The sequence below is a fragment of the Pelodiscus sinensis genome, chromosome 2, assembly GCF_049634645.1.
Source record: "Pelodiscus sinensis isolate JC-2024 chromosome 2, ASM4963464v1, whole genome shotgun sequence".
In the NCBI taxonomy this organism is placed as follows: Eukaryota; Metazoa; Chordata; order Testudines; family Trionychidae; genus Pelodiscus; species Pelodiscus sinensis.
Genome location: NC_134712.1, coordinates 4,851,924 through 4,873,025, shown reverse-complemented (window position 1 = coordinate 4,873,025; position 21,102 = coordinate 4,851,924). Strand labels below are relative to the sequence as shown.

The window sequence follows — 21,102 nt, the reverse complement described above, 5'->3', positions numbered from 1 at the left end:
TGCCGTTATATGCTCCCACACGAGTGACTCAAAATCTGCAGAATAATTAGTTTGAGATTTTTCTTCCAAATCTGTAGATTTGAGCAGCAGCTAAAATTAGGCTTTTTTTCCCCCCTTGAGGAATATTTTTTATTTTAGATGCACTATATATAAATGAAGTTTGCATGGCAAACACTGAGGCTCTGGCTCTGCCCTTGGCAGAAACTTCTAGAAAGATGAGCGAGTGGGCTGCTGTCATAAGAACTACTGAGTGACAGGTCTTCTGTTTCATCTCTCCTCTTACAAGGGAGACTAAAAAGCCACTGGTTAGGAGGCTCAGATGAAACCCAGAGAAAGGAAAGGATCAGTTAAGAACATACTTGATACTGTACAGATTTCATCCTTAGTCACCGTGTCACATTATTAGGGTCTGTTACTATGATCACTTTAGCTGGGCAAAGTTCGTTATGTAAATCGGGTTTTTTTCCCGACAAAAAGCAGATTCACGGTGACTCAAATGACTTGTGAATTCAGGTGGAATACAGCAAAGAGATTTGACAAAATAAAAGCACAGGAAAATGTTTCAGAAATATCAAGAAGAAATGTTTTGACTTTTTGGGTCAGAAAGCTGTTTTGTGCCAGAGTATACAGAAGTGTAATTTTAAAACCGTATTCAATCATATTTAACCCTCTCAATGAAACAAAATTAAATGATCTCTCATCTTTCCACCCCAAAATCATCTCAGATTGAACATAACATTTAATTAACATGAGAACAGCCACAAAGGGTTGGATCAAAGGTCCATCTAACTCAGTGTCCTGTCTGTTGACAGTGCCCAATGCCAGGTGCCCCAGAGGGAATGAACAGAACAGGGAATCATTAAGCGATCCCTCCCTGTACCCATTCCCCAGACTCTGACAAACAGAAGCTAGGGACACCATCCTTACCCATCCTGGCTAATATGTACTGATGGATCTAGCCTCCATGAATGTATCTCATTCCTCTTTGAATTTAAGAATCTAGTTCACATTTATCTGGTTCCTTTTCAAATCTAGTTCCAGTTTGACCCTCAACAATTTTTTTCAATCATTTTGGATCTACCACTGAACCAACTTATGGGATTCATAGTCACAACATTAGCTGGAAAACATAATAATAAAGAGACACCTGCCCTTCCGATCAATCCCACTTCCCCTTCCCCCATTCTGTACTCCTTCCCTCTCGTGGCCCCATGCCCTCTCCCAGGTTATCTATCCCATGTAATCTACTGTCTGCAGATCCCAGGGTTTGTTATTGATTGACCTGAAGCCAGGAGATTGGGGGAAAGTCTTTGATGAGGTTTAGAACTCAGGTACCTAGCAAAGGTGTTGGCCAGGGGCCAGGAGAACCAATCCAGATAGTGTGTTGAAATTTGAATTGGATATAGATTCCTTGCCTGCTTCCTTTGTGTAAGAGAGAAAAACCAGAAGTTGGGAGGCAGAATGATTTAAACCCAGGCAGTTCTACCATGTCTCCAAGGAATTTGGGGCATGAGAATGGACTGAACAAAGAGAAAATTGGAAGTAAGTGACAGGGAAAAGTTAATTTAGTCGCATTCAGGGTAATATTTCTTTATTTTATGGTTTGGTTTGGTTTGAACTGCTCGGTGGGAATCTGTGTCTCCCCTCCCCATTTACCATCTAGCACTGTACCCCAGAGACTTTTCTCTGTGTTTTAGTTTGTTTGCCTTAGTTGCTCTGTAACATCGAGCAACCAAGTCTACTTTATCTAGTTTATCTTTTGTTTTGTAATTAAAAAAATCACTTTTTTTAAGGTGATGACTGGATTCTTGTGTCCTGGAAGGTCTGACTCTATGTATCTGCATGCCTCTGACTGAGAGATCAGCTACCAGAGACTGCAGCCTGTTTTTCTCTTTTCAAGTTCTTTTGGGGCAAAAGAGTTTGGGGTACCCCCAGAGGTGGGTTCAAGTGTTCACCCCTAGTTTTAGGGATAAAATCACTTGATGGTGGCAGCTTGTTTGTTTGTTTGTTTCTCAGAGTCAGGTAATCTGTGACTCTGGGAAGTTTTGGTAATCAGTGCCTGTAGAGGCAAAGTTTTTAAGCTTTCTTGTGAGCCCTCACCTTCTGTACTTGGCATGCCAGAGTGGGGAACCGCCCTGAAACACCCCCCATGAAAAATTATTGTCCAATCCTGCTCTAAGGGATGCTGATAAATTCCTTTAAAAAACCAGCGCCCTCAGCCATTAACCCCCCATTGGCCACCAGCCGTCATCTCAACCGCCATCTCAGCAGCAGCCAGCAAAAACCCAACAGTCGGCACGATGATGAAGAATTCCAGCCCAACCCTTCCTATGCTCTTCCGGAAAGGGAAACCAAATACGCCCTGCAGAGTGATCAAGGGTAAAACAAATGCCTGGATCACCCATTGAAACTGACGATCTCATCACTTATTTAGCTTGGCCGTCCTGGCTGGATTCCAGCGACTGTAGCTGGCTTTTCTCTGCATTTCTCCCCCTTTGTAGGGATGTAATGTTCTTCTTCACAGCTTGGCTTGGACTGTTGTACAGCCCTGCTGTGTGCTGTCAAACATGTGCTGCGCTCTGCCCCCAGACCAAGCTGTTGGGGTGAGGGAGGTAGCTGCTGAGTGAAGCACTTTGAGATCCTTAAAAAATAGGTGTAAGAATAACAATGGGCCAAATAATATACACTAACACCCCCGGGACACACTATATTGAAGACCTTGTCATATATGGACTGGACTACCTCACAGCAGTCTCTATTTGGAAGACTGATGCACTGAAAAGAGGGAGAAACAAAAGGGACTTATAAAAATGGCAGAGCTTTATCAAACCGCGAGCCGCAGACCCGTTGATAGTCTCATGCAAGCCTGAACAGTGCTCTTCATTTCTCGCAGCTCCACTTTGTCAGATGGTATCTGATGCGAGAGGAAGCAATAAAAGTCTTTATAGGCAGGCATTAAAATTTAAAAACCGCTGCGGTAACAAGCCGGGTATTTAAAAAGTCAAACAATAGCCACCCCCTCATGCCTGCAGTCCTCCGCCGGAGAGATGCAGCATGGAGCACTCTTACAGAGACAGTTTCAGACACAGTCCCTTCTCTGTCAACTTGAACCATCTCCCTTCAAAAATAGATCAATGTTTGAGCAGTGAGAGTAATTAACAACTTACCCAAAGGTCGTGGTGGGCTCTCTACAGGGCCGCCCCGGGCATAGGACAGTTTGGGGAGGCTGCCCCAAGCCCCCTGGTATCAGGGGCCCTGCGGGGGTTGCCCGAACAGTCCTATGGGCAGGTCCCAGATGGGGATGGAAGCGTCTAGTCAACTAGTCCCTTGGCTAGTCGCTTTCCCTCCCTTGCTGCCTCTGATAGAGGCAGCAAGAGGTGGGGAGTGGAGCCAGTGCTGGGAGGAGCTGGTTTAAAAGCCGGTTGTTCTCCCCAGGACCTTCTCCATGGGGAGCAGGAGAGGCAGAGGGGCATCAGGGACCAGGCATGACGCGGGAATCAGCTGTTTCCTGGCTTGTGCCCACTCCCAGACACTGTGCCTCTGCCGGCTCTTAATACATTTAAAAATCAGAAGCACAGCGGGGGGGAAGAGGGGACCTGTTGCGAGCCAGGACAGCTGATTCCCAGCTCGCACTGGGTCCCACTGCTGTGCTCCAGCCTTTTAAATGTATTAAGAGCCTGTCAGTTCTTAATACATTTAAAAGGCAGAGCCACGGCGGGGTTAGATGCCAGGGCCGGGAGCTAACCCTGCTGCAGCTCTCTTGCTTATTGACTAATCGACTAGTCGATGAAAAATCCATCGACTAGTTGATTAGTTGATTAAACTAAATTTAACATCCGTAGTCCCAGGGCAGCTTGGGGGATTACTTGGGGGGCCTGGCACAGGTGGCCCCTCCCACACTCACCATGGCAGCAGTATTTGGAGGGACCCAGGCTCAAAGTTTGCAGGCTCAAAGGGTATGTCTAGACTACATGCCTCCGTCGACGGAGGCATGTAGATTAGACAGATCGGCAGAGGGAAATGAAGCCGCGATTAAAATAATCGTGGCTTCATTGAAATTTAAATGGCTGCCCCGCTCTGCCGATCAGCTGTTTGTCGGCAGATCGGGGCAGTCTGGACGCGCCGCGTCGACAAAGAAGACTTTCTTGATCGGCACAGGTATGCCTCGTGAAACCAGGTTTACCTGTGCCGATCAAGAAAGGCTTCTTTGTCGACGCGACGCGTCCAGACTGCCCCGATCTGCCGACAAACAGCTGATCGGCAGAGCGGGGCAGCCATTTAAATTTCAATGAAGCCACGATTATTTTAATCGCGGCTTCATTTCCCTCTGCCGATCTGTCTAATCTACATGCCTCCGTCGACGGAGGCATGTAGTCTAGACACACCCAAAGTTTGCCCACAGCACGCACCAAGCACCAGTTGACAAATCAATCTTGAGCTGAATGGTACTATTCAATGGAAATCACTTATATTTCTCCCCTTTACGCGGTCTTATTTAGTTTGCAATTTTCAGATTACACCATTAGCAGCTTTTATGGCTCGTTGTTGTTGCTCTAAAACCAAGGAGTTAAAAGCATCTGCTGCTCAGATTTCATAAGCAAATCCATCACAAGATAAAGGAAAGGAAAAATAAAAAAAACAAACGAGAGGAAAACAAGCCCAACTCTTGGCCAGGAGCTGTGCGCTTGTAGATTTGTGTGAGATGAGAAAGTTTGCTGAGCACATTGAGGAATGGTGCTGCAGACACCTGTCTTACATTTTTCTGGTGCTTTTTGTCTCTCACTTTCTGAAGGTAAGTACAATTCTCCCTATATTACCGAAGGGGGACACGGAGCCTTGAGTTATTGTTAATCATGAGGGTGTTAAAGAGTAATAATCATCCTCACTAGCGTGTTAGACATTTTGCAGACTAACAGGAGACCAGGTTCTCCGACCTGAAGGATTTACAGTCTCAGAAGACAGATAGGGTGTGTCTAAACTACATGGCTCCATCGATGGAGCCATGTAGATTAGGCTGATCGGCAGAGGGAAATGAAGCCGTGATTTAAATAATCGCGGCTTCATTTAAATTTAAATGGCTGCCGCGCTGAGCCAACAAACAGCTGATCAGCTATTTGTCGGCTCAGCGCGCTAGTCTGGACGCTCCCGCGCTGACCTGAAAGCCCTTTATCGACCTCCCCGTTATGCCTCGTAGGATGAGGTTTACCTGTGAGGTCAATAAAGGGCTTTCATGTTGGCAGGGGAGCGTCCAGACTGCCCCGATCTGCCGACAAACAGCTGATCGGCAGAGCGGGACAGCTGATCGTCGACGGAGCCATGTAGTTTAGACGTACCCATAGTGTCCACACTGAATGGATGCTCTCTCGCATTTAAGCTGTGATTACTATGGCTGGAGTGGCCACCAGGGCACCTGTGCTTTTGTCCTCTTTCCTCTTCTTGCGAAAGAACTCCCTCTTCCCTATCCACACATGCCTTTTTCCGAAAGACCTCTTTCGGGAAAAGGCTTCTTCCTTGTAGAAAGAGGGTTACCAATGTCGGAAAAAAAGCAGCTGGGAGGCCACCAGGGAGGAGAGTTCTGGGCCTGCCACAGGGAAGGAGGACGAGACAGATGGGAGCGGGGAGAGCGGCGGATACCGGCAACCGGCCGGGGTAAGTTGAAACCCCTCGCTGACCCAAATTGAGGAGAACCGCAGGCTGGGGAGGAAGTGGCCCAGGGCTGGCAGAGGACCCCAAGTGCGGGTGACTTTAGGGGTTTACATCCCACCTGCAGGCAGGCGAGAGCGCGTTCTCTCACTGCGTTATGGCCCTGGGCTGGGGCTCGGGAAAGTGGGTGGGCCCAAGCACCCCTACCCCACCGCTAGTGGGGATAACGCTTGTTGGTACGATTTTGTGGCCTTGTACGGCAACCATCCACGCAGGAAAGGGTGAACCGAATTGTAAGGTCGGCCCACGGGACTTAGCGGTGGGACAGAAATATAATAAAAATAGGCCACCGGCCCCAACTTTGGGGTGGCCTTTGCGCACCCCCACTATGTCACAGAAGCATCTTTGGAGATGGGACTTGAGCAGGCACAGGCAGATGGTTAGTTAGGACAGAGCAATGATTTGGGAGGCAGGGGCTGCCGGTCAGAAGAGACAGAAGTGACCATGTCAGGGGACTTGTAGGCTGTGCCTACTGGAGGGATTGACTGCCCAAATGTCCTGCTGTTGCAACCCACCTCTGGTTTGATGCCCCCAGTGGTGTTAGCATGAGTGTAGCAGAAACATCTCTGCTTCTTGGTGCATGGGATGCAATATTTGCCTGAACCCAGGAACGCTAACGCATGCACCTCTACTACCTGAGCTGAAAGAGTCAACTCTGTTAGCCCGGCCTGTGGCAAACTCATTGACCTGCATTTGTGGCCCAGCTCCAGGGAGTAGACGAGAGATAAATTGGGACCAGGCTTTGAAGGCAACAGCTCAGATGGAGTCAGTCAAAGCTTATTTAGACTCTAGACTTCAGAGATCTGCGTGGGCAGCCCTAAAAGAGTTGAGACCTGGAGGGAGGGATGGGGGCAGGAGCGGGGAGAAGAAATTTGCCACTTTAGTTTTTCAACCCAGAAAATGATCAACCCAAACGGCAAGAGGCTGGCAATAATCCAACCTCTTCCCCAACGGGCCAGGTGAAGCAAACCAAGTCTGAGTGACCAAGGAATGTCTGTCTGGATTTGAAGAGCCGCGCCCAAGCAGTAAAAGCACCGTTGTGGCTCTATTTCTCATTTGCGGATCCATTCATGCTGCTTGTGCCAATGCACTCTTAAATTTGGAAGCACTTAAACTACTGGTGCTGGGGTTTTTGAGGGGTGGAGGCAATTCCAAAAGCAGGTCTGAGCTGTGAGAAGAAGGCCTCTCTTAGCAAGCTCACCTGGACCACCGGTGGCTTCCATCCCCAAAGGGGAAAACACAGTACCGGTAGGATGGGTTGTGCTGAACCTGAGCTAATGACCGTGTTCATCTTAGACCTTGCAACCAGCTGGCATGAGCCGCACCTAGAAAACTTCGGGGAGCACCTGTGGATGCAAAGAGCCACGCAACCACTCCGCGCTCCGGAGGGAAGACCCTTGTGTGGTCTGAATTGTCATCGCTCCAATGACTTTAAAAGTGATGACAATGAACCCACCCTCCAGCTAAGGCTCTGTTCCAGTGTGTTCCCAGACAATGGTAGAAACAGTGTCTTATGCAAGCAGCCCTGAAAGTGTAACATCATAGAATCCTAAGGCTGGAAGAGACCTCAGGAGTCATTGAGTCCAACCCCCTGCCCAAAGCAGGATCAACCCCAACTCCATCATCCCAGCCAGGGCTTTGTCAAGCCGGGACTTAAAAACCTCTAGGGATGGAGATTCCACCCCCTCCCTAGGGAACCCATCCCAGTGCTTCCCCACCCTCCTAGGGAAAGAGTTTTTTCCTAATATCCAACTTAGACCTCCCCCACTGCAACTTGAATCCATTCTGCCATCTGCTACCACTGAGAACAGCCTCTCTCCATCCTCTTTGGACCCCCCTTCAGGAAGTTGAAGGCTGCTCTCAAATCCCCCCTCACTCTTTTTTCCGGTAGAATAAACAAGCCCAAATCCCTCAGCTTCTCCTCATAAGCCATGTGCTCCAGCCCCCTCATCATTTTAGTTGCTCCCTGCTGGACTCTCTCCAGTGGGTCCACATCCTTTCTGTAATGGGGCAGCCCAGAGTTGGACTCAGTACTCGAGACGTGGCCTCACCCTTGCCATTCCAAATACTCTCTGTTTCTAATCCATCCTATGGAACAGCCCATCCCTCCTCAGGACCAGCTGAAGCCAGACGCATCATTGGATCCTCCAGATTCAATTTGGACGCAATCTCAGAGAGAGGCAACATGCCAGCATTCTGCTGTAATATGGTGCATGATAGAACCCCCTGAAATGCAGATACTTAGGCACATAGTGAAGATTTTAAAAGTGAATTGTGGAGTTGGACTCTTTGTTGTAGGATCCAAAGACCTGCCCTGTATTTATGGATCCACCTTCACAATAGCCTCTAAGATAGGGAAATACTATCTGCATTCAATAGAGGGGAAACTGAGGCACCGAGTGGTTAAGAGACTCGTTCACAGTCACACAGAGCTTCTTGACTAGAGCTGGAGCAAAACACAAATGTCCAAAGCCCTACCTTGGTTCTTTAACCACAAGAGATTTTGTCCTCGCTAAGAGAGACATAGAGTGGGTGATTCAGGCCTTTGGAATATGTTAACTACGGCTAGTTACCGAGTTAGGGGTAGCAGGGTGAAATAGAAACAAAGACAAAAATCATGGCACTTTTCCAGTAAAAGAAAACTGCCGCTTCACAATGTTTTTGTAAAATGGAAACAGGGTTTAATCATTTTCTGCAGGAACGGGGTATCATTAGTGAGCCGATGAGCATGTAACTACATGACTGTATTACGCAAACTGCGATGAAAATGACTGTTTTCAGCACAAAATGATTGAATGTCATTAACAAGCGGGAATCCAAGGGTGAATCCCAGTGGGGCATTCACATGGGAAAGCTTAAGTGGATAAAATATTACCAGGCCATGAAATCCCAATTTGCCGGATTTTCTGATGAAGTCTGGCCCCTTCACAAGGCCGTCAGAAGCTATAGAAGTGAGAAATCCAGGCACCGCATAAGCCCATGGAGCACCCTCTTCTAAAAGGTGGTCTCTGAGCAGAATTAAAAAACAGAGCAAAGCCTCTCATGTTAATACTAACACAACCTTGTGCAGTCACCAACTAATGCGAGCTTTTTTTTCCTCCAGCGTTTTTAAGTGAATCCAGTGTGAATGATGGGAGAACATAAGAAGGGCCAGACTGGGTCAGACCAAAGGTCCATCCAGCCCTGTACCCTATCTGCCAACAGTGGCCAATGCCAGGTGCCCCAGAGGGAGTGAACTGAACAGGTAATGAGCAAGCGATCTCTCTCCTGCCATCCATCTGACAAACAGAGGCTAGGGACACCATTCCTCATCCATACTGGCTAATAGCCATTAATGGACTTAACCTCCATGAATGTATCTAGTTCTCTTTTAAACCCTGTTATAGTCCTAGCCTTCACAGCCTCCTCAGGCAAGGAGTTCCACAGGTTGACTGTGCGCTGTGTGAAGAAGAACGTCCTTTTATTTGTTTTAAACCTGCTGCCCATTAATTTCATTTGGAGGCCCCTAGTTCTTATATTATGGGAACAAGTAAATAACTTTTCCTTTTTCACTTTCTCCACACCACTCATGATTTTATCTATCATATCCCTCCTTAATCTCCTCTTTCCAATCTGAAAAGTCCTAGTGTCTTTAACCTCTCCTCATATGGGACCAGTTCCAAACCCCTAATAATTTTAGTTGCCCTTCTCTGAACTTTTTCTAATGGGAATATATCTTTTTTGAGATGAGGAGACCACATCTGTACACAGTATTCAAGATGTGGGTGTACCATGGATTTATATAAGGGCAATAAGATATTCTCCATCTTATTCTCTATCCCTTTTTGCTTGACTGATACTTCAGGAATCCCTCTGTAGAGTCCCGGAACAGGCAGAAGCATCTCTTGCAACTCTGTCCATGTGCCTCAGCGTAGATGAAGAGGGATAAAATTAGGAATGAGAGGGCATTTGATTCTTGCCCTTTCTACTGGCACAGCTACTGAGGGAGAAAACGGGATAATTGTGAAAGGAAAGGGGCTATTTCTGTAACCCATAAAGGATTCCCACTAGGAACCAGACTGGGACCTTTCACACTGTCTCCTTCCCCCATGTTTTCCGATGTTAATGGCTCCTTACTACCAACCTAGGCAGAAGGAAGCAGGTAAAACAAGTGTTGCAGATTTTCATAGTTTAAAATAAATCCCTAGACAACTGAAAGCTTCACAGCTTGGCCACATCAGCCACTGAGAAATCCAGGGTGCCGGTGGTGATGAAACCCAGAATCAACAGCTCCCAGAACTGCCATGTTTTTTGAGTGAAAGGAAAATCCTCTTTGGATTGCAGCACTGCAGGAACAATGACACATAGCAGAACAATTCTGTTAGCCCTTCCAGAGGTTAGTGGTACGGGGTGAACCTCTCTAGTCTGGCACTCTCTGATCTGTAAACATCCATCATTCAGAATGATTTGAGGTAGTCGGATGTTCACTTTTCATGGATGTGGCCAAGTTTCCCACAGTTCCATAAAGTTTGCTGACACCCACGAGGCCTGACTTTCAGTATTCTGGGCTGTTATTTAGCTCTAATTTACCCCTACGTGTCTTTTTAGAGCTCAGAAAACAGTGTAAGTGTTGGCAATGCTGCTAGACAATATTGTTCCCCCCTGGTCTGGAAAATTCTCTGGTTCAGAACTGGTCAGGTCCCGAGGGCGCCAGACAAGAGAAGTTCAATCTGTACATACGCACATTACCCAGTTAATTACAGTGTGAACCCCAAAAATGCTTTTCATAGCTTTTGTTTGAATTTCACATTCCCCTATACTATAGGAAACCCAAAGATGACAGCACAGAGCTGCTGGTGCGTCAGAATGCGGATAATACGAAACACATGAGAGTTTTCATTTTCTGTGTAATATATAAAGGGCCAGATTCACAGTCAGTGTCAAATTAGTGCCTCTTCATTGAAGGCAACAGAGTTAAACCAGCAGAGGCAACATTTTTATGTCTGATATGTCTCCTTTAACACATTTTGGGATTATGCCAAATGCTTTCTGCTCCCCTTCATAGGCTCCGAGAAGTGAGAATTTTATGGCTTTCGAAGCTACAGATGAAAAGGGTCATGGGAGCAGGGGAACCCACACCCTGGGCCCGATTTTCTCAGCATGGTGGGTGCAGCTGAGCCCTTGAAAATCTTGTCCAATGTGCTGTAGCGTGGTGCTGGGAGAAAACTTGCTGGTGCAAAAGGCCTTCCTGACTCACCCTGCTGGCATAACCAGCATCAAAGCCACAGATAATGCCTATTTGGTTTAACCCCAAGGCCTTACTACAGCTAATTAGCAGGGCTGGGTTGGTCAAGGTAGCCCACTAGGGGAACTAGACTTGTCCTAGTGAGAGACAAACATCCCAAGACCCGATTCAGATTTCACACAAGAGTAAATAAAAACCAGCTCAACTGGAGTCACTCCCTTGTATATGCCTGTGCCTTGTATTTCGGGATGAATCCAGGACAAACTTATTAGCAGTAAGAAGAAACTTCTCGTGTAGGCCTGTTTCCAGGGGTGTCTTTGCCAGTCAGACCCTTCTTTTGATTGTGTGGTGTCACTGCAAGGCTGCCTCAGTTTCCCACACCCTGCCACTAGTCATTTGCCCTGTGCATCTGTAACCCACACGCCTAGTGTGGTTCACTGTACCATGCTAGCTAACTACAAAAGCAGCTTCTCCTCTCTTGGTATTCACACCTCCAGATCAGCTGCTAGAAGTGGGCCTCATCCTCCCTGATTGAATTAACCTTGTTATCTCTGCCTGATTCTGGCCTGCATATTTATACCTGCCTCTGGATATTTCCACTACATGCATCTGACGAAGTGGGTCTTTGCCCACAAAAGCTTATGGTCTAATACATCTGTTAGTCTATAAGGTGCTACAGGACTCCTTATGGCTTTGGAAGATCCAGACTAACACGGCTACGCCGGTGATACTTGTACTATGTAGTGGCACTTAGACCACTTACAGCCAGAGATAAAAACAAGGGAGCTCTGCAGCCAAAATTGCACACCAACTGGCTTTATAGCTAAAACTGTAGTGGCTCCCCCATTAACTTCCAAAAGTCCTAGGTTCAAATCCACCAGGTGGCAGGTTATACCTTCTCTTGTTATTCCTATCTAGGACATGGAGGTCTACTACCCCTTGAGCTAGGTTGCTCATCATTCCTCCTGTTCTAGGGCAATAAAAAGTCTGGTAGTGCAGGTGTCCTATGGTTCTAACAAAGGGTAGTTATCCCAGGCCCCCATAGTGTTAAGACCTTTCTTCTCCAAGGCTATGTCTAGACTGCAGGCTTCTTTCGAAAGAGGCTCTTTCGAAAGCATCTTTCGAAAGAGCCTCTTTCGAAAGAGAGCGTCTAGACTGCCCGGAGAAATTTCGAAAAAGCGGCTTGCTTTTTCGAAAGAGAGCACCCAGCGAGTCTGGATGCTCTCTTTCGAAGACGGCCTCTTTACATTGAAGAACGCCTTCTTTCGAAAGAGGAGCTTTCGAAAGAAGGCGTTCTTTCTCGTGAAATGAGGTTTACCGCCATCGAAAGAAAAGCCGCGTTCTTTCGAAATAATTTCGAAAGAACGCGGCTTGAGTCTGGACGCAGGGGAAGTTTTTTCGGGAAAAGTCTACTTTTCCCGAAAAAACCCCTGAGTGTGGACACGGCCCAAGAGTGTTTACTGTCTCCTTTGCAGTGGATGGTGGGAAAACTCAGACCCATTTGCTCCTCTAGGTTCCAGCTGGGCCAATCCCTCGTTGTTTCCTGTTTCATCTCTCTGGTCAGCCTTTTCTAAATTCATGTTTTCTGTGTCTCTCCCTCTGGAAGGTTCCCCTGTTGTCTCCCTGCCAGCGTGCTGCTGAAGTCTTCTCTCAATTCCATCTGGCAGCTCCCTCCCTCTCCTGCTCCTCTGCACTGCAGCCTTCTTCTCCCTCCGCTACTGGCCTACCTGTTGCTGCAGGTACAGCAAGCTGACCTGCTAGCCCGGGGGGCGGAGGGGGAAGTGCACAAAGTCTCCTCCCACCTTGCAAGGGGCTCGGCACTTAAAGTCAACCACCAGCTGCTGTTCAGAACAGCTGGCGGTTCTCAGGGAGCATGGGCAAAGATATCAGGTGCTCCCCCACTGCAGACCAATCAGGGTCTGTGGGCAGGGAAAAACGGAAGTGTCCTGGCCCCGCCCTTTCCACCTGAGGCCCCGCCCTTTCTGGAGTGGCCTGGGCCCACTTCAAAAATGTCTGAATTTTCCCATTACTGTGTTAGCCCCTTCATGGTTGTGACAGATGGCAGCCTATGCCCCCATGAAAACATGCCATCACATAATTATCCTTTCCAAGCTTCCTCCAAAGCATGAACCCCTGGACGAAGTTTGGCCTAGAATGCCCACTGAGCTAATCCAACATGGCGGCCACTGTGGTTCTAGGCATACGGATATTTGCACATTGGAATGCTGCATCCCCCGGCTTGAAGTGGGTCCCACGAGAGGCAGGGTTTACACTTTGGTTCAATAGATCTCAGCACCCCCATGCTACAATTTGTCCCAGCACCTCTGGTCCATTGTGCATATCTGGGTCCAACTGCATGGATGCTACTGAGCGTGCATCTGTGTTCCTGCTTGTGTTCCTGCTTGTGTGTGTGTTCTGGTGTGTGTGTGTTCCGGTGTGTATGTAGGACAATTTGCTTCCCTGCCTCACATCTATTTACATTCACTTTGGAGTCAGGGTCTGTATGACTCTGGGTGTGGGGTCCCCCCCGCCCAAGGAAGTTTGTGATGGCTGAAAGTAATAAGATGATTTTCACTGTACGGGCTATGTCTATACTTGCACCCTCTTTTGAAGGAGGGATGCAAATGCAGCTGAGCGAAACTGCAAAGGAAGTGCAGATTTGAATTTCCTGCACTTCATTTGCATATTCGCGTTATGGTGGGGGAGCACGCGAAGTCTCCTCGCCCCTGCAAGAGCGCACGGCAGCTAGAGAGACACGCCGGCTGTTTTACCACAGCTGTGTTTATCTCTAGCTGCTGCACGCCTTTAGTCGGGGGAAGGAGCTTTGCATGCTCCTTGCTTCCCAGGCCAATCAGGGCCTGGGAGCAGAGAGCGTGCAAAGTCTCTTGAGTCCTGTCCCCGCCCTGCCAGGGGCACACAGTGGCTAGAGAGATTTTGCATGCTCCCCATCCCCAGGCCTGATTAGCCTGGGGGCAGGCGGAGTGTACGAGGCGCCTACAGGAAACTGCCGGCTGTTTTAAAACAGCCAGCATTTCTCTCTAGAGGGTGGGGTGGGGAAGGGAGGAGGAAGACTTCTCACACTTCCCCATCCCAGGTCAATCAGAGTGGAGGGAAGCATAAGACGTATCCTGGCCCCGCTCCTTCCCTCTAGGTGCCTTCCGGGGTGGTCCAGGGCCACTTCAGAAATAATTTTAAAAATTATTGCCCACCCCTGATCTTGGGTATGGGCAAGATAGCTGACATGCTCTCTAGCTGCTTGGGGGGAGTAGCTAGAGGATATGCTAAGTCTGATGTCTGCCCCTACGATGGAATGGGTATGCCCGTAGGCTCTTTGGAGCAGGAAGCATCTTTTCGGTTGGTTGTTTAGTGCCCATTTCCTACTGCCATCCATATGCAATTAATTAATATTACAATAATTAATACACTTTGCCAATGCCACTGGCGACTTAGATGTGCATCTATATCTATGGTGGCTCTTCGATGTCAGTGACTGTTGCTTTGCTTGTCCGTCTCCTTGCACACACCAATGCCCAAAGGACCACAGCGTTCCGAGATATACCGAGTGTGCAGCATTACGGATACGTCTAGACTACAGGCTTTTGTCGACAGAGGCTTTGTCAACAGATACCGTCGACAAAGCTTCTGTCAACAAAGAGCGTCTAGCCTACATCCAGTTCTGTTGACAAAGCAAGCCGCTTTGTCGACATGAGAGTGTAGACACAAGGGACAGTGTAGATGCAATAACGCTTTCTGACGACAGAAAGACGTTATTCCTTGTAGAATGAGGTTTACCACCGTCAACAAAACTGCCAAGTTCTGTCGACGTGATGTCAACAGAACTCGGCGGTAGTGTAGACGCAGATATAGTATTGTTGACAAAAGTCCACTTTTGTCGACAAAACCCTGCAGTCTAGACACACCCTCTATGTCCTCTGATTCTAAAATCAACCCTTGCCTGAATCTGGCTCTGCCTCTTTGAGCTATTTCCCTGCACTAAATAAAACAAGAAGCTGGGATCGGAACAGGCATCTACCACACTGAATTCACCTCAGAGGGCTTTTACCACCCCGTGGGCCAGAAAGGAATGCAAAAGATAATCACACCCTGGGGAAAAAAAACCTCTTCCCCTTCCAGAAAAAACGCAAAGGATAATCACACCCTGGAAAAAAAACCCTCTTCCCATATCCCATGACTGTCACCACCAACCATTTGACCCCACTACAAGAAATATGCTCGAATGGATCAACCCCCCTCCAGTAAACACATAAATATCGTCAAACGGAAGCGGCAACGTCCTGCTGTGGAAAATAAGTCACCTGTAAGTGGAGAACCGGCAGCTCCTTCAGAGAGATGAGACGCTTGAGTTGTGTTTTCCTCTGCCCTGCGAATACTTCAGAGGAAAATGCTGGGGCAGGAAGTCACAATCAGCATTTAAATGGGAATCTGAGAAGCGTCGTGAGCCCTGGGGGGAATGGAATTGCTAAGAATTAAAGAAGGCCACAGGGGAAGAGCAGGACGTGGGATCAGGCCTTTGGGATGGAGCATAGGTGGGGCCACAGCCTGTCTGTCTAGGGAGGCTTAGTCTCCCTTGGCCTATTATATCTATGACTCCTGGGTCCACTTCTAGGTGGGAAGGGGAGTTTACTTTGTGGGTTCTTTCCATCCTGAGCTAGCTAACAAGGGTGCAAATTAGCGCTAATGAGATAGCAGGCACCGGAAACCTGGGATGAGACCACCAACTTGTTTCCCATAGGCCACCCCCAAATGGTAACTGCTGACATTCACTACCCCTCTGCTCTGGCTTTGAACCCGCGATCTGGCGATGGACGAGGTGGTGGGCCAATACCATTGCTGGCACACGTGGATGCAGCTCTATTGACCTCCATGCAATTGTGTCTGTTTACATCAGCAGTCAGTCTGGACTCCAGTGTTTGGCTATTTGAACCCCAGGTGATCAATGATGCATTCACCCACATCAGAACAGATCAGAGACAGGTCCAATAATAAGGTGAATAAAGTCCTCTGTGATTCACAGATATGAGAAGGAGAGTTGGAGTTAAACACTACCCATGACTGTTTGCTTCAGTGTTATCCCTGGGATCACTGGGAAGTAGGAAGTCACTGCAGCACCGTTCAGGACAGGAAGTGATGAAAAATGCTGTCGGAAAAAAGGTAGAGCAGTTATGGCATCTTCCAAATACTTAGGAGAACTGACTTCGAATCTCTGCTCTGCTGCAGACTTCCTATATGACTCTGGATAGCTCACTTAGCCCTGGTCTACACTAGGGAGTTTTTTTTCGAAATAACCTCCCTTATTTCGAAATAATAGCGGAGTGTCCACACTACCAAACCTATTATTTTGAAATAGCAGGCTGGTTATTTTGAAATCTGTATTCCTGCTTTCCTTGGGGAATAATGCTTATTATGAAATTGTTCTGTCTGGAGTTATTATTCCTAATTTAGTTATTTCAAAATAATTTCCTAGTGTATACATGCTCTAAGTCTCTCTGGGTATGTCTACACTGCACACTTATTGGCTGTGTCTAGACTGGCCAGTTTTTCCGGAAAATAGGTCGCTTTTGCGGAAAAATTTGCCAACTGTCTACAGTGGCCGCTTGAATTTCCGCAATAACACTGACCATCTCATGTAAGAAATCAGTGCTTCTTGCGGAAATACTATGCTGCTCCCATTCGGGCAAATGTCCTTTTGCGCAAAAGCTTTTGCGCAAAAGGGCCAGTGTAGACAGCTCAGATTTGTTTTGCGCAAAAAAGCCCTGATTGCGAAAATGGCGATCGGGGCTTTTTTGCGCAAAAGCGCGTCTAGATTGGCATGGACGCTTTTCCGCAAAAAGTGCTTTTGCGGAAAAGCGTCCTGCCAATCTAGATGCTCTTTTCCGCAAATGCTTTTAACAGAAAAACTTTTCCATTAAAAGCATTTGTGGAAAATCATGGCAGTCTAGACGTAGCCATTTTGAAATAAGTTATTCCAGAATAGTTATTCCAAAATATCATATTTCAAAATAGCACGTCTACACTGCAGGGAAGCCTCAAAATTAGTCTGGGGCAGGCTTCCCTAATGTAGATGTGTTATCTTGATTTTGAGCTCCAGAAAACACTGGGGAGGAATAACTTAGAATGGCCGTGGTGAGGGAATATTTCGAAATAGCAGCAGTGGCGTGTCCACACGTCTTATTTTGAAATAGCTATTTTGGAATAGGCGTTATTCCTCGTATAATAAAGTGTACAAATTTCAGAAGAAGCCATCTGTTATTTCGAAATGATTTCAAAGTAACAGAATGACTGTGTAGACACTCGCATTGTTATTTCGAAAAAACGATGCAGTGTAGACGTACTCTCTGTGCCCCAGTTCCCCTTCTGTACAATGAGGACAACAGCCCTGCAAGGCTGTTGTGAGGCTAAATGTCGTAAAGACTGTGACAGGCTCAATTAGCATAGTGATAGGGGCCATTATTGTGCCCAAGGCAGGTGTGTCCAGTTGAAAATGTCATAAGAATGAGTAGGCTGAATGCAATCACCTTGAGTTGCAATTTGGTGACACATGGCTATCATGGCCCACAGTGCCATGGACTATCTAGGCAAAGCACCTCAGCGTGTGTATAAGCACGAGAGAGTCCTACTGAAGTTGATGTACTTGAAGTCCTTGCTGAAACATGGGCCGCATGGGTAGGTCTTCCAGCAATCTCCCATGTGAAGGTCTTGTCTCAATACTTACTCAAAGAGATGAACATCTAATACCGAATGACCAACACTACCTCACCCAACACTCTAGGGGTATGTCTAGACTACAGGCTTTTGTCGACAGAAGTTTTATCGACAGATACTGTCGACAAAGCTTCTGTCGACAAAGAGCGTCTAGACTACATCCAGTTCTGTCAACAAAGCAAGCCGCTTTGTCGACCTGAGAGTGTAGACTCAAAGGACAGTGTAGATGCAATAACGCCTTCTGTCAACAGAACTCTGTCGACAAAAGGCGTTATTCCTCCTAGAATGAGGTTTACAGCCGTCCACAGAACTCAGCGGCAATGTAGACGCAGGTATAGTTTTGTCCACAAAAGTCTACTTTTGTCGACAAAACCCTGTAGTCTAGACACACCCTCAGTGACCCATCCAAACTTTGACCCAGGTGTTCATAGCATTAATTAGGAAATGTGATAAGACCACAGCCCAAGGGCTGATGCCCTTTAATTGATAGAGCTGCAGGCACATTTCTTCCTTGCCACGACACGCTACAATTCCCCTTGTACGTGAACACCTTGCCCTAGTTATTTCAGAAGTGGAGAACTTCAGGTTATCTTCCCAGAGACTGTCAAACTGCATAGCGCAAAAAAGTGTCATTTAATTAACAACTTGCCACCATCCACCAGAGTTAGTTTTAATGCAGGCCCATTCATTTTGGAATTGGATATTTCTGCTACAAATAAGACAGCGGCGAGTGTGATATACACCGCTTGTAAATTTACCAGTAATAATTTTTAGTAATCTTTGAAAAGCAATTCCGAGTTCTATCAATTTACTTCCCCCAACCCCTTCCAACCACTCAGATTGAGATCATGGACTATGTCATATTTGTCATCTCTTTACACAAATTATTTCAGTTCACTTTCTGCTGTTCTTTGATGCCCTTTAATTGTACAGCATCTTGTTTTTCCTACTCTTCTAAAATATAGACCTGCTTCCAGTGTGAGATAAATGGGAAACACAGCACTTGGGAAGATTTCAAACTGGCCCAAATTAAGAGTAGGTTAGATAAGCACCTGTTAGGGATGATCTAGATGGTGCTTGGTCCTACCATGGGGGCAGCTCTATGTCAGATTTTTCAAGCAGGGATTATTCCCAAATTGGTTGAATTCTTGAGCCGTAGCGATAAAATCGACTTGCAGTTCGAAGCGGCTTGGGTGCTTGGACTTGATGACCTTTCGAGGTCCCCTCCAGTTCTAGTATTCTACGATTCCATGAAATCTGTGCAAACCCAACTACTCCAGCTTCCTCTGTTCAGATACATCCATGTATGTCTTTCATCCATCCTTCTGGCTGGACTTGACAGTTCATATCGGAATGTGGGTGCAGGGGGGAGTTCGCGGTGGAGGGAAGGGACAGTGGGACAAGCACTGCTCCACCCAATCTGCTTTCTCTCAACATGAGACTGATCATGCATCCAGAATGGCAATTAACTGCAGTAAATTAAGAACATTCAGTTTGATGTTCAGAATGTTTAATACTCCCCTCTTATTCACCCCTCCGCTTTTGGTAGGGTTAATCTGTGTCCATATGTGTATAGAGGGATGGGTGAGAGGAGAGACTGCATGAAATTGGATGTAGTTATTATTTACACTGCTAGAAGACTTATCCAGCATTGCCCGAGTCCTTCGGGGCATGGGGCTGGTGGTGTGGGAGGTGCAGGAGTCAGGACAGGGGATGTGGGGAGCTCAGGGCAGGAAGCTGGGGGTGTGGGAGGGTGCAAGAGTGAGGTTGGCAGGTGAGGAGGGGCTCAGGGCAGGGGATGGGGGTGGCTGCTGGCTTTTCCCTAGAGGTGGCTCAGGGCCACAGGGACTGCGCTCCCCACCTGCTGGCTTATCCCCAGGGGCCAGCGGGGGCTCTCTCCCTCCCCCCTGGTCTGGCACAGGATGGGGGGGCTTTCTCCCTCCCCTGACTTCTCCCAGAGTGGGGGGGCCTTTCTCCCTCTCTCTCTGGCCCCTCCTCAGTTGGGGGGGTTCTCTCCCTTCCCCCTGACTCCTTCTAGGACGGGGGGAGGGACAATAGGGGCTGTCTCCTGGGTAGGGGACCTATCTTACCTGATTTAGTGGCAGGCAAAATGGCAGCACCCCAGACCTGCTGGCCGCTCCCTTGGTGGTGCACCTGTCCCCCCAACGGACACCACACAATAGCTCTCCCCTGTGGGCTCGCTGCCCCCAGTGGCCACTCTCAGTATCACATCCCTCCACACAGCAGCCCCTCCCTTTGCCTGTTCTGGAAAACAGTCCTTTTCCTGGGGCTTCCGGTTCTCCTGGCGCAGCCCAACCCTGGCCTTGCTTTAAGTTAGGAGAAGCAGAAGCGGCGTACCGCTGTCGGTGGCCCTCGCGCTTACCGTTTAGGAGTTCTTGAAGAAACGGCTCACAGACAGACACACTCTACAATACATAGAGAGGGGGAAGCTCCTAGTGCCCCAGCTGAGAGTGGGGCTGTAGTATGCCAGGTGCTTTGCCAGAGTGTAGTAAGCCAGACCCTGGCCTGAAAAACATGGTTCACTACACAGTTAACCCAGGTGACTGGCACCCGCATAGCCTAGCCCAGCTGTGAACATTCCTCCTGCAAGGCCCCAGGTACCTTATGGGGTTCTCACAGGTTCTGCATATGCTTTTATGCCTGGGGGCACAACTCACAACTCTAGGACTCTTTCCCAGAATTGTAGGAGAACTTGTCTGTGTTCAGGGGTGTCAGGGGGTGCACGCCCCCAGTGTGCCTCAGTGCCCAAAGCAGTGCCTCATAGGCACAAAGCAGTATATAACTGGCCCTTTAAGCAAGGCCGAGTCCACAAAGCAGTTTATAACTGTTGTAGCCAGGCACACCCCAGGTAGGGGGACCCGGGCCCACCCTACTCCACCGGGTCCCAGCCCAGGGCCCTGTGAGAGACCAGGTAACGGGTCACTCTCTCGGTGGGGCCATCCAGCCGAAACACACCGAGGTTCTCGGGCCAGGAGGGGCGGCTCCCGCTCCTGCCCTGGGCCACTTCCTACCTGGATCCCCAGGCTTCCTTCCCCTGGACTTGCCCAGCTGGCTGCAATCTCCAGGCTGGCATCCCCTCACCAGGCAGCACCAACTCGCCTCCACCTTCCTCCCGGCCTCTCCTGGAGTCCCTGGCAACCGCTGGGGAAGAGCTCCCTGCTCCAGTCCTTCTCCTTCCGCTGTCTCCCTCCAAGGAACTCCTGCTTCCTCTACACTCAGCCCTCCACTAGCTCCCCGTAAGCAACCTGTGCTTCTCTATATATACCTGCCAGCTGGGCTCTCACTCCCCTAATGGGTTCAGCTGGCTTCCACAAGCCAATTGTGCTGCCCTAGATAGTTGCCAGCTGGGCTCTCACTGGCCCTAAACCGCTCCAGCTGGCCTCTTTCTTTCTAGCCCTGGCTCCGGGCCTGAGTCCTGGTCTTAAAGGGCC

General features: G+C 48.2%; 1 long non-coding RNA gene across 1 annotated transcript; it reads right to left on the bottom strand.

Moving 5' to 3' along the window:
• Positions 1-8,403: 8,403 nt before the first annotated feature.
• On the bottom strand, positions 8,404-20,879 carry LOC142826681 (uncharacterized). Its single transcript, XR_012900881.1, has 3 exons — positions 20,771-20,879; positions 15,244-15,389; positions 8,404-8,711 (listed from the first exon to the last, which is right to left on the bottom strand). It is a non-coding gene; the product is annotated as an uncharacterized LOC142826681 (long non-coding RNA).
• Positions 20,880-21,102: the final 223 nt, after the last annotated feature.